Source organism: Salvelinus alpinus, chromosome 35 (assembly GCF_045679555.1).
Source record: "Salvelinus alpinus chromosome 35, SLU_Salpinus.1, whole genome shotgun sequence".
Taxonomy (NCBI): domain Eukaryota; kingdom Metazoa; phylum Chordata; class Actinopteri; order Salmoniformes; family Salmonidae; genus Salvelinus; species Salvelinus alpinus.
The window spans coordinates 4,368,925-4,381,508 of NC_092120.1; positions in this window are offsets into that span (position 1 = coordinate 4,368,925).

A 12,584-nucleotide genomic window follows, 5' to 3' on the forward strand; every position below is an offset into this window, starting at 1 on the left:
TGTGACCCTCAGTATGTAAATGCGTGTGAGACCCTCAGTATGTACATGTGTGTGAGACCCTCAGTATGTACATGTGTGTGAGACCCTCAGTATGTACAAGTGTGTGTGAGACCCTCAGTATGTAAATGCGTGTGAGACCCTCAGTATGTACATGTGTGTGAGACCCTCAGTATGTACAAGTGTGTGTGAGACCCTCAGTATGTAAATGCGTGTGAGACCCTCAGTATGTACATGTGTGTGTGTGACCCTCAGTATGTACATGTGTGTGAGACCCTCAGTATGTACATGTGTGTGTGTGACCCTCAGTATGTACATGTGCGTGTGACCCTACCTTGCAATCCAGTTCCAACTAAGTCAGACCTCATGCAGCTGTGAGTCAATATCAGAGCAACTGGAAGAAAGCGAACGTCATGTTTCCGTCAGGCCTGATAGTCTTGGGAGTGTTTCTGTCAGGCCTGATAGTCTTGGGAGTGTTTCTGTCAGGCCTGATAGTCTTGGGAGTGTTTCTGTCAGGCCTGATAGTCTTGGGAGTGTTTCTGTCAGGTCTGATAGTCTTGGGAGTGTTTCTGTCAGGTCTGATAGTCTTGGGAGTGTTTCTGTCAGGTCTGATAGTCTTGGGAGTGTTTCTGTCAGGCCTGATAGTCTTGGGAGTGTTTCTGTCAGGTCTGATAGTCTTGGGAGCGTTTCTGTCAGGCCTGATAGTCTTGGGAGTGTTTCTGTCAGGTCTGATAGTCTTGGGAGTTTTTCTGTCAGGCCTGATAGTCTTGGGAGTGTTTCTGTCAGTCCTGATAGTCTTGGGAGTGTTTCTGTCAGGCCTGATAGTCTTGGGAGTGTTTCCGTCAGGCCTGATAGTCTTGGGAGTGTTTCTGTCAGGTCTGATAGTCTTGGGAGTGTTTCTGTCAGGTCTGATAGTCTTGGGAGTGTTTCTGTCAGGTCTGATAGTCTTGGGAGTTTTTCTGTCAGGCCTGATAGTCTTGGGAGCGTTTCTGTCAGGTCTGATAGTCTTGGGAGTGTTTCTGTCAGGCCTGATATTCTTGGGAGTGTTTCTGTCAGGTCTGATAGTCTTGGGAGTGTTTCTGTCAGGCCTGATAGTCTTGGGAGTGTTTCTGTCAGGCCTGATAGTCTTGGGAGTGTTTCTGTCAGGCCTGATCGTCTTGGGAGTGTTTCTGTCAGGCCTGATAGTCTTGGGAGTGTTTCTGTCAGGTCTGATAGTCTTGGGAGTGTTTCTGTCAGGTCTGATAGTCTTGGGAGTGTTTCTGTCAGGCCTGATAGTCTTGGGAGTGTTTTTTTCCAGTCCTGATAGTCTTGGGAGTGTTTCTGTCAGGTCTGATAGTCTTGGGAGTGTTTCTGTCAGGCCTGGTAGTCGTGGGAGTGTTTCTGTCAGGTCTGATAGTCGTGGGATTGTTTCTGTCAGGCCTGATAGTCTTGGGAGTGTTTCTGTCAGGCCTGATAGTCTTGGGAGTTTTTCTGTCAGGCCTGATAGTCTTGGGAGTGTTTCTGTCAGGCCTGATAGTCTTGGGAGTGCGTCTCCACACAGTCATAGACCCAAACATATCTCATATACAGGCGAGAGGCCATGTGTTTGTGTGTGTGTGTTTGTGTTTATGTGTGTCTGCGTGTGTGTGTGCTAGCATGCGTGCGTGTGCTTGCGTGTGTGTGCCTCTGTGTGTACTTACATGCATGCCCGTGTGTGTCCATCTGTGTCTGTGTGTGTGTGTGTGTGTGTCTGTGTGTGTGTGTGTGAGTCAGAGATGCTCCAGTTATAAGGGACCTATGGGTAGTGTGTTGATGAGCAGTGGGCCGTAGTTAACCTGCTCGCTCACCCCAGTCACGATGAAGTCAACCAAAGAACCAGGGAGAAAAATAATAGACGAGGGATGAGAGAGGAACATCCATCTCGTCAATATACCCCCCTCCTACCTCCACCACTCCACTACCCATAATGCCCCTGGAGACGGGTGGGCCACTGACCTGAAATAATTGCTTTTGTGCGTCGTGAGCCCAAGTGTTGACCTTCGACAAAACATTGAATAATGTGCCGTGCTTTATTAATGCAGCGTTGGTATAGAGAGAGAGAGAGAGAGAGAGAGCGAGAGAGGCTTGTTAATTCTGTAAATGTAATATATCTGCAGTTTTAAAGAGGGACTGATGGCCCCGTGAAACCTCTCTGTCTCGGAATGCTCCGAACGAACGTCTCTTAGAGATACTCAGAATGCCTGTCTAACAATGATATCAATCAACATCATCAACGTTATCATCAGCATCATTATCATTCTTCTGTCAACGTTCTTAATCATCATTATCGTCATTATCAACATCATCATCTTCAACTTTTTGAGAGAATAATATTCCGACTCAGAGTTCGAGTGTGTTCTTTCTTGTTCCTCTCTGTCACAGAAAGACAACTACAGAAAAACATTTTAGAGGTATACTGTACTGTAGAAGAGTCCTGTTGAACAGAGGGACGCTCAGTAGAGCACTGACTCTCTGTGTGTGTTCCCAGTTCTAGTGCCAATGACATTTTCTTGCAATCATCTATGTGAACATTCTAAGAATATTTATAATTTATTGTAAAGTTGAAAGTATTTATATGGTCTATTCTTAGTGATGCAGGACTTTGGCATGGGGAAGAGGTACCAGAGCCTTAGACCTGTGGCCATTGACTGAGGTATTTATTGCAGCGAAACAGTGGAGTCGGTGACGCATGTAATGAAGACTATCAACAGCCAAACGTTAGAGTAACACCACAACACAACAGCTCGGCAGACACTTTCAGTGCAGTTTTCTACGGATGACAGAGGAAATAACAGAGATGTTTCTATCTTTGTCACAAAGCTTTTACCTTTGCCCCGCGGAAGAAAAAGTCAGGTAGCCAGTTATTTTTTTATGTGGTGATCTAAAATGCATCACACTACACAGCTACCTAACTAAAAAGCTGCTCATTAAAATTCGTGGTAGTCAGGGGGGAAAAGCAAGGGAGGAAGACAAGCACGTTGACCTTATATAAGCCTTCCATTAATGAGGTTATTCAGAACGAGTTTTCTGATGACCTGATTCGTACTCCGGCAAGATTCATCACCATCTTTATGTTCATGTTTATTAGTCCTCAGAAGAGAGAGGGAGAGAAATACAGAGAGAGGAGAGAAGCAGCTGGCGGCAAAAACACCAAACATCACCTTGGAAGGATTCAATGGCGACAATAAAAAGAGCGCGCACTCAGATGCCTTCCTGTACTCAAAACTTAACGGAGATACTTTTCATCCTGTTTCCCCAGTCTAAAGATGCCTAATGACAAGACATGAAGACGTATACAGCCTTCCAGCTGCCTTCAAGGACAACTTTTATTTCATTTCATAACCAATTCACTTAGCTCACAATCCTTTCAATTCCAGAGCCACTAAACACACATGGAAAGGCTTTTATGGTTATTGTTTTCCCTTCTAAAATATTTACATTTAAGTCATTTAGCAGACGCTCTTATCCAGAGCGACTTACAAATTGGTGCATTCACCTTATGATATCCAGTGGAACAACCACTTTACAATAGTGCATCTAACTCTTTTAAGGGGGGGGGGTTAGAAGGATTACTTTATCCTATCCTAGGTATTCCTTAAAGAGGTGGGGTTTCAGGTGTCTCCGGAAGGTGGTGATTGACTCCGCTGACCTGGCGTCGTGAGGGAGTTTGTTCCACCATTGGGGTGCCAGAGCAGCGAACAGTTTTGACTGGGCTGAGCGGGAACTGTACTTCCACAGAGGTAGGGAGGCGAGCAGGCCAGAGGTGGATGAACGCAGTGCCCTTGTTTGGGTGTAGGGCCTGATCAGAGCCTGAAGGTACGGAGGTGCCGTTCCCCTCACAGCTCCGTAGGCAAGCACCATGGTCTGTAGCGGATGCGAGCTTCAACTGGAAGCCAGTGGAGAGAGCGGAGGAGCGGGGTGACGTGAGAGAACTTGGGAAGGTTGAACACCAGACGGGCTGCGGCGTTCTGGATGAGTTGTAGGGGTTTAATGGCACAGGCAGGGAGCCCAGCCAACAGCGAGTTGCAGTAATCCAGACGGGAGATGACAAGTGCCTGGATTAGGACCTGCGCCGCTTCCTGTGTGAGGCAGGGTCGTACTCTGCGAATGTTGTAGAGCATGAACCTACAGGAACGGGTCACCGCCTTGATGTTAGTTGAGAACGACAGGGTGTTGTCCAGGATCACGCCAAGGTTCTTAGCACTCTGGGAGGAGGACACAATGGAGTTGTCAACCGTGATGGCGAGATCATGGAACGGGCAGTCCTTCCCCGGGAGGAAGAGCAGCTCCGTCTTGCCAAGGTTCAGCTTGAGGTGGTGATCCGTCATCCACACTGATATGTCTGCCAGACATGCAGAGATGCGATTCGCCACCTGGTTATCAGAGGGGGGAAAGGAGAAGATTAATTGTGTGTCGTCTGCATAGCAATGATAGGAGAGACCATGTGAGGATATGACAGAGCCAAGTGACTTGGTGTATAGCGAGAATAGGAGCGGGCCTAGAACAGAGCCCTGGGGGACACCAGTGGTGAGAGCACGTGGTGCGGAGACAGATTCTCGCCACGCCACCTGGTAGGAGCGACCTGTCAGGTAGGACGCAATCCAAGCGTGGGCCGCGCCGGAGATGCCCAACTCGGAGAGGGTGGAGAGGAGGATCTGATGGTTCACAGTATCAAAGGCAGCCGATAGGTCTAGAAGGATGAGAGCAGAGGAGAGAGAGTTAGCTTTAGCAGTGAGGAGCGCCTCCGTGACACAGAGAAGAGCAGTCTCAGTTGAATGACTAGTCTTGAAACCTGACTGATTTGGATCAAGAAGGTCATTCTGAGAGAGAAATGTAAATGTAAAATATGGTTTCTGTACATTATAATCCAACTCAGTAAATCTATCATCATAAATGTCCAAACAGAGCTGTGGTATTGTATTCATAATGACCTTTTCAGACAGAAACAGCTGTAATCAGTGGGTTGGTTATTGAGGAGTTAACGTTGTTAGCATAGCATCCCTCTCCTGTCTGCATGGTTGACACTTTCTCCCTGTAGAATGTAAATATCATGAATGTTAAGCTAAGGTAAAGTTTTGTTAAGAAGTGATGCAATAAAATCTATAATAGGAGGAAAGGTGCAGCAATTATTGATACTGTGTTAAATATTAAGGGTTCCTTGGAGAGTTAGGAGGTGGGCTGAGGAGGAGAGAGGGAGAAGTTGGGCTGAGGAGGAGAGAGGGAGAAGTTGGGCTGAAGAGGAGAGAGGTAGAAGTTGGGCTGAGGAGGAGAGAGGGAGAAGTTGGGCTGAGGAGGAGAGAGGGAGAAGTTGGGCTGAGGAGGAGACAGGGAGAAGTTGGGCTGAGGAGGAGAGAGGGAGAAGTTGGGCTGAGGAGGAGAGAGGGTGAGACATTGCGGTCATGGAGTGAAGATGAATATTTAAAGTCCAGAGATACTCGACAGGGAAGTCTAATATTGCTCTACCGTTGTGATGGAAGGTACTGTAATGGTACTAACTATGCATTTATTACACACAAGTGGTTTATAAAAACATTACCCAAAGTTGAAAAAATATCCATATTTGCGCTAGATTAAAACTGGTTTTAAAATGGTTTGGTGAACAGTCTCCTCTGTGTCTGTGGTTGGTGTTGGTGATTACATTTCTGGAGGGGTTTCTGAGATCAAAGTGACGATAGTTGAGTGTTGTGCCATTGGCCACATGGCACAGTGCGGTGGGTAGGCTCTGCTGTGCCTGAGTGAGTGGTGGGCGGATGAGTGGGAGGATGGGGAATGGTCAGAAAACATCATGCAAATGAGACGTGCAAAAAAATCAACAACGGCATGATCCGATTCTTCTCTCTCTCTCTCCCTCTCTCCCGGTCTCCCTCTCTCCCTCTCTCCCAGTCTCCCTCTCTCCCTCTCTCCCAGTCTCCCTCTCTCCCGGTCTCCCTCTCTCCCTCTCTCCCAGTCTCCCTCTCTCCCAGTCTCCCTCTCTCCCTCTCTCCCAGTCTCCCTCTCTCCCTCTCTCCCAGTCTCCCTCTCTCCCAGTCTCCCTCTCTCCCTCTCTCCCAGTCTCCCAGTCTCCCAGTCTCCCAGTCTCCCTCTCTCCCTCTCTCCCAGTCTCCCTCTCTCCCAGTCTCCCTCTCTCCCTCTCTCCCGGTCTCTGATGGTGGATATTGGTTTGGTTTTTCCATCTGGCTAAGCTGGGTGGATTTGAAACGGAAAAAAGACATGGAACACATTTCCCCAATTATCCCAAATTAACGCACCAATGAATCCTCATTATGTCCCTATGTCAACACAATATGCCACAATGAACATACCAACAATGTGATTCACAACACTGGAACAAAACATTTCCAAAATATATGAATAGTTTGAGTTTTGCTCTTTCCCATTGGCCAACTGGGGGGTTCATCTGTGAGTTAAGAAACAGAGTCTCCTGTCAAGTTTCTCAGAAGTCATGTATTATAATGGTATTACCTTGGTTCATCTGCAGATGGTTGTTGCTGTAGAGAGGGAGCTGGCACTAAAAGCAGTACAAGGGCATGAGTGTAGTGCCGAGGAGGTGGTGCCTTTGTGCGTTTACTTTTCTCCACTCAAAGATGTTTAAAAGCACTCTTACCCTGAGCCAAACCCCGCCTGCCTCCTCGCTGCCTCCTCTCTAACTATGAAAGACTAATTGAATGTGTGTTTTAATGCTCCAAGGAGCTGTTTGGAGCTCTATGAAGCACTTTCATTCCACCAATATGATACAGCAGGGAGGTTGGCATTACAACTCATAATGGAGGTTCTACTGTAATGTACCTTGATCCTGCTATCAGAAGGAGGGAGAGCTAGGACTGGCTGTGTGTAAACTCAGTCCACATCAAACTTTTGGACATTCCTGTAAATGAACAGCCTTTAATTGCCATCCCTTTTCATTTGCTTCCCTACAGCCTCAGAATCAGATGTACTTTGGTTAAAGCAGGCTGTAGCCGTCCCTTTTCCTGCCACACACTGACTGCCACACACTGACTTTGCCATCAGAAGGATTAGAATGAGCTATACACTAACTACATAAGCTCAGTTAAAATGCAGTTGTATGGAATGGGCCGCCTACATGTATCTGTAAAATCATTGTCTTTTAAACAGACTCCTTTTCATGTTAATGTAACAATAACTCACTCATCCCGTCTGATGTCACAGTTTTAACTGCCTCTTGATTGGACTGAGTCACAATCAGATATCCTAATATTGCTTCGTTTGGAGGCTAGCTATACATTTCACCTTGCCTGCATTGCCCCATGGGAAATGACCATCACATTTGGCCTCTTATTTTATACTGTAGCTTTTCTCTCATTGAACTAAAGTCAATAAATAATTAAAACACATAATGGCATCCTTTACCTTGTGTTTTTCCCGAAAACATTGCAAAACCTAAGAGGAACGCCCTCCAAATGGATAATGGGCAGCCTGAGATTTACGGTGCGCAGAGTCGATCAGTAAAAACGACTGCGAGCCATGAATCTAAAATGAACGGGACATTACCTAAATGATTGAGTCGGAGGGTTTCAACGCATTTGCCTACCTGCTAATGCGCCTTTTTCTTGTCAGCACATTTGTCACTCTGCCTCCCGCTCCTTGTCACCTCCTCGTCCCCTCCTCCCCACAGCAAATAAACATTAGGCAGAATGATGACTCCCATCTCATAAACATATGATCCCTCTCTCTCTCTCTCTAATGGATAACACTAGGGATTTCACGTGTGTACGTGTTTCTCTCTCTCTCTCTCTCTCTCTCTCTCTCTCTCTCTCTCTCTCTCTCTCTCTCTCTCTCTCTCTCTCTCTCTCTCTCTCTCTCTCTCTCTCTCTCTCTCTCTCTCTCTCTCTCTCTCTCTCTCTCTCTCTCTCTGTATTCGAATGGATTTGATATGCATGCATTATGCTTTGAGTATGTACTGTATCTTATCAGCTATGAATATATCAGTGCCTTTGCAAATGGAATAAATATTGAATTCACCAGTTGTCTGGTGCATTATAACGTGTGCCCACCAGCGGTACTCGTGGACAGGGGTCCAGATGATTCATCTCCACATTGCATTATAGGGGACAGTGGGTTCTGGCATAAGCACAAGAGCCAGCTGGGATAAGACTCCCGTCCAATGTCTTTAAGCTCATTCTCTTGTGATGAATACAAATGCCACATTTACACTGAATCAATGTTAATATTGGAAACTGCCATTGAGAAAGGAGGGGGAAATCATTGCGGCCATCAAAGTTGAATCAGGACGTAGTGTAATACTGTAATTGAATCTTGACAGAATCACAGGAAAGAGGAGAGGAAGAGAAAGAGAGAGAGAGGCGGAGACAGGTAAAGAGAGCGAGATGAAGATCTTGAGGAAGGACACAAAGAAAGAAAGTGAAAGAAAGAAAGAGAGGATTGAATCAGATTCCTATAATCTGCATACTGTCATACATCTATAATAGAGTTGGCCCAGTAAGGCAGCAGGTCTATAACACAATCATTGCCTTTGCTGGACTAATCTATGACTGCACTGTGGCCCCTCTGACTGGCCCTCTAATGGAGGTTGTCACTGGGTAATTGAGGGGGCGGGTCAGTGCATGTCCCCTGGCTGGCTACACAGGACAGGACAGGTGGAGGTGGTGGGGAAGTGGAGGAGGACAGCTTGTAAACACACATGCCGTTGGTTCAACATCCTCTCCTTCATTCCATCTGTAGAGTGGGGTCTGCCTAGACCAGCGTTTAATTCAGTGATAAGGCGAAGGAATGGATGATTGATTTCCCTGCAGTCCACAGTAGGAGTCTTTATACCTGGACCATGTGGTTATGTGTTGAAACCATTCAGGCCAGCAATGAAAGCCTGTAACATTATGTCTATGGAATGAGTTGGTGTGGTACTGCACAGGTGAGTGTGTGGTTGTGTGTGGTTATGTGAGTTTGTGTCGGAGTGTCGGAGCGCGGACGTCTGTGTATACGTGTTTGTAATGTGTGTGTGTATGTATGTGTGTGTGTGTATATGTGGGTGTGTATCTGTGTCTGTGTCTGTGTGTGTGTGTATCTGTGTATGTGTGTGTGTGTGTGTGTGTGTGTGTGTGTGTGTGTGTGTGTGTGTGTGTGTGTGTGTGTGTGTGTGTGTGTGTGTGTGTGTGTGTGTGTGTGTGTGTGTGTGTGTGTGTGTGTGTGTGTGTGTGTATGCATTATGTTCCTGACAGCTGTTTGCATTCCTTCTCTGTGGATGTAGCATTAGCTGGTCCAAACCTAATTAACGTAGCCCGTGGAGGGACGGGACTGGTGGTGAGAGTTGGCGGTAATGGGATGTCACTGTGGATTAGCCTGATGGGCCACTGTGAGGTGAGCGAGCGGGAGGGAGAGAAGGGGAGGAAGGGAGGAGGGAGAGGGAGGGAGGGGGGGGGGATGAAGAAGGGATGGAGTTTGGGGGAGAGGGAAGGAAGGAATGGGGCAGAGAAGAGGAGGATGACGATACCTCACTCCTCAGCTCCAGTCCAGCTCCACCTCACGATGGATCCATTGGATCACACATTGTCTTTATTTTGCCATTAAACAGGTTATTACACAGTAATAAACACAGACTGAACATAGAACCCTCTAACCATGTAATATAAGAAAGCAGCTTCACTGCTGCTGTGACACCATGTCCATTACTCTCTGTCTGTTGGAAAGGGATGGTGGTAGGTAGCTCGTACAATAGACTGGTGCAGTGTGGTTACTGATGGTTGCAGTGGTGGAGGGGGATCTGTCTTTATAAACTCAGCAAGGTCGGCTTCAGGCCAGAGGAGATATGGTGGGGAACACTCTAATACAATCAGCAGCCTGTTCTCCTCTCATGTTGGAGTTTCAGCTGAGCTACCTCTCTTACCGACCCCGCAGTGCAGGGAAATGCTGGGTGTGTGCGTACCTTCGTGTGTGTGTGCGTATGTTTGTGTGTGTGGGTGTGCCTGTGTTCATGGTTGTGTGTGTGTGTAGTGTTTGTCTGCATGAGCGCACAAGTATGTGTGTATGTGTGCAGAGCATATGCCAATGCCACTTTTCGCCACTCTCCTGCTCAGTACAGTACATCATTCTTACTGAGGGAGAGTCAGTGACTCAGCATGAATTGATCCAGATTTTCTCATCCCTCTCACAGAGCTCCCATCCTGCTCCCTGTGATCTTTCTGTGGTCTCTCTTTCCCTGTGCTCCCCTGTACCTCCTACTGTCTGTTTCCCTGTGTTTCCTGTCTGCTCCTCTCGCGTCTCTCTACCCTCCCTTCTATTCTCCTCAGTGTTACTAGAATGTAATGAACATCACAGTGAACATCACAACATGGTTGTCCCTACATAAATACCTTACAACACTAAGGCCTTATGCCTGAGAGCCTATCCAGCCATAGAGAGAGGGTTCTCCTTCACTCCTTCATCCTGGCTTTACTTGACACCGTACAGACCAGACAGTGTCAGATAGGATCTTTGTTGTGGGCAGGAGATGGCAGACAGCAGGTAAACTGGGCAGGTGTTTTGCTTGTATTAGGTATATATTTTATAAGCTTGTTATGTTACAATATTGATGTGTTCTCCAACCCACTTTGGAGAGCAGTGGTCCAGGAGGCTCCAGCCCTCAGTACACAGCAGGGTTAAGGCTGCCATGCCCAGGAGCTAGCCTCGGGCTGGGGGAGAGAGAGCACGCCTGCCTCCCTGCCTGACACGGCTGTACGGAGGAGAGCCAGGAAGAGAGGGAGACATCTCATATGCACAAAGAACAGAACTAAGCCAGTTAATACCCACATTAAGCTTTCACAAAGCACAAAGGCTCTACTATAACAGCCCTTTGGGTCATCATTGGCTGGCTGTCTACATATTCACTTGGCACACGTTCTATTAATGCTTGAACTATTGCAGTTGGTCTTTATTCATTTTGCACACACACACACACACACACACACACACACACACACACACACACACACACACACACACACACACACACACACACACACACACACACACACACACACACACACACACACACACACACACACACACACACACACACACACACACACATACACACACACACACACACACACACATTGTTTGTAGATCGTTAAGAGATAGTTCCCCTGGGCAGAGTATTATAACACACACCTGGCACATTGTACTAGGCCGGAGATACTTAAAAACACAGAGAGAGCAGTTATCTCTGCTAAATGTTCTTGTATCACTAATGATCAGACTCAACAACAGTGATCCTACAGCATGCTAATTATTTTCCCAGCTTGTTGAATAATACATTTATTACGTAAGGTCACAAAGGCACCTTGTTAGGCTGAGACGATCCTCATATCTAAGTAAACCATTTACAGTTGAAGTCGGAAGTTTACATACACTTAGGTTGGAGTCATTAAAACTCGTTTTTCAACCACTTCACAAATGTCTTATTAACAAACTATAGTTTTGGCAAGTCGGTTAGGACATCTACTTTGTGCATGACACAAGTAATTTTTCCAACAATTGTTTACAGACAATTTATTTCACTTAAAATTCACTGTATCACAATTCCAGTGGGTCAGAAGTTTACATACACTAAGTTGACTGTGCCTTTAAACAGCTTGGAAAATTCCAGAAAATTATGTAATGGCTTTAGATTGACATCATGAGAGTCAATTGGAGGTGTACCTGTGGATGTATTAGAAGGCCTCCCTTCAAACTCAGTACCTCTTTGCTTGACATCATGGGAAAATCAAAATAAATCAGGCAAAAATTGTGGACCTCCACAAGTCTGGTTCATCCTTGGGAGCAATTTCCAAATGCCTGAAGGTACCACGTTCATCTGTACAAACAATAGTACGCAAGTATAAACACCATGGGACCACGCAGCCATCATAACACTCAGGAAGGACACGCGTTCTGTCTCCTAGAGATGAACGTACTTGTAACGTTCTTCGTCGGGCGAAAGCGAGGAGGACCAAGATGCAGCGTGGTGAGTATTCATTTTAATTAGAATACTTGAACAAGAACCAAAACAACAAACCAACAAACAAACGACGACGAAACAGTCCCGTAACGTGAACACACACACACACAGGAACAGGAACAATCACCCACAACCCACAATACAAAACAGCCTACCTAAATATGGTTCCCAATCAGAGACAACGAATGACACCTGCCTCTGATTGAGAACCATATCAGGCCAAACACATAGAAACAGACAAACTAGACATACAACATAGAATGCCCAGTCAGATCACACCCTGACCAAACAAAACATAGAAACATACAAAGCAAACTATGGTCAGGGCGTGACAGTACTTTGGTGCGAAAAGTGCAAATCAATCCATGAACAACAGCAAAGGACCTTGTGAAGATGGCTGAGGAAACAAGTACAAAAGTATCTATATCCACAGTAAAACGAGTCCTATATCAACATAACCTGAAAGGCCGCTCAGCAAGGAAGAAGCCACTGCTCCAAAACCGCATTAAAAAGCCAGACTACGGTTTGCAACTGCACATGGGGACAAAGATTGTAGTTTTGGAGAAATGTCCTCTGGCCAACTGTTTGGCCATAATGACCATCGTTATGTTTGGAGGAA